This window comes from Gossypium hirsutum, chromosome A08, assembly GCF_007990345.1.
Source record: "Gossypium hirsutum isolate 1008001.06 chromosome A08, Gossypium_hirsutum_v2.1, whole genome shotgun sequence".
Lineage (NCBI taxonomy): Eukaryota > Viridiplantae > Streptophyta > Magnoliopsida > Malvales > Malvaceae > Gossypium > Gossypium hirsutum.
In genome coordinates this window covers 29,840,200-29,841,533 of record NC_053431.1, presented here as the reverse complement: position 1 = coordinate 29,841,533, position 1,334 = coordinate 29,840,200, and the positions used below count along the sequence as shown (strand labels likewise).

Below are 1,334 nucleotides of genomic sequence, written 5' to 3'. Positions count from 1 at the left end.
TATTTGGCTCTCCAGATTCCTTGAAGTTGAATCGTTCTCAGTGATATATGCTTTCATTAAGTTCTCCAAACTATTTGAAGACTCAGTTGGCTGAGTTTTCTACATTTTTTGAGAAAAACTTAGTAAATGATTTGAATGCAAAGGTATATAGGAATTTCCTAAGCCAGTCCCTTGATTACTTTTGGAGAAATTTGGATGATTTCACCATTAAGGGTTGTAATGATTCGATTGTGGACCTGGACCATTCCTATTTTGATGTTGGTTTTCCATATAGTAGATAGATTTTGGGTTTGATGGGCAATCCTCAAATGTACGACCATCTCCATAGTATACACACATAATGCTATCAAACTGACTTGGTTGTTGACTTGTCATGTTAGTGTTGCAATTATTGGCAGTAATATTCTTAATTAAAGAACTCATAGTAGATACATAAGCTACTAAAGACGTAAGAGCATCGACTTTATGAACTCATTCTACTTTTCTTCCTGCGACTGCTCGATTGGTCAACCACTAGTAATTATTACTTGAAATTTTTTCAAGAATCTCATATGCCTCATTGTATGACTTTGAAAGAAGAGTTTCGTTAGCTAAAGTGTCTACCACCATTCTTGTGTGATCATTGAGATCATTGTAAAAGGTCTCCAATTGGATGCAGTGAGGAAAACCATGATGAGGGCATTTTTGTAATAATTTGTTAAATTTTTCTCATGCCTTATACAATGACTTATCATCAAATTGCTTAAATGTGGTAATTTCATTTCTGAGCTTAGCATTCTTACTTGGTGGAAAATAATTTATTAGAAAATGTGTTGCCAATTCTTGCCATATGGATCCAGAACCGGGCAGTAAGGAATTCAACCATGCTCGTGTTTGATCTCACAACGAATATAGGAACAAGTTCAATCTTAGGGCATCTTCAGATACTCTGGGTAACTTGAAAGAATCGCTTACTTCCATAAATAAGCGTAGGTGCAAATGTGGATCTTCAGCAGGCATCCCACTGAATTGTCCCATTATTTGCAACATCTAGAACATTACTTGCTTTAACTAGAACTGAGGGCCCTCAATCTTGGGTCTTAAAATCCCTAGATTGAGTTTACTGAATAAGGGTACAACGTACTGCCGAATACCTTGATCTCTGTCATCACTAACAAGGATCGTATTTCAAGTATTATAGGTTGCGTCTTCTTTTGGATTTTGATTTAGCTCTTCGACTTGTCTTTGGTCTGATCATTCCCTTATTCTTTGCCTAAAAGTACATTCAATTTTTGGGTTAATTGGCAATAGATATAACTCAGTCTATGTTCAAAAACCCTAAAAAATCACAAAAT

General features: G+C 35.5%; 1 non-coding gene across 1 annotated transcript; it reads left to right on the top strand.

Annotated features, from left to right (window-relative positions):
• Positions 1–664: 664 nt before the first annotated feature.
• Positions 665–771, top strand: LOC121205580 (small nucleolar RNA R71). Its single transcript, XR_005900656.1, has one exon. It is a non-coding gene; the product is annotated as a small nucleolar RNA R71 (small nucleolar RNA).
• Positions 772–1,334: the final 563 nt, after the last annotated feature.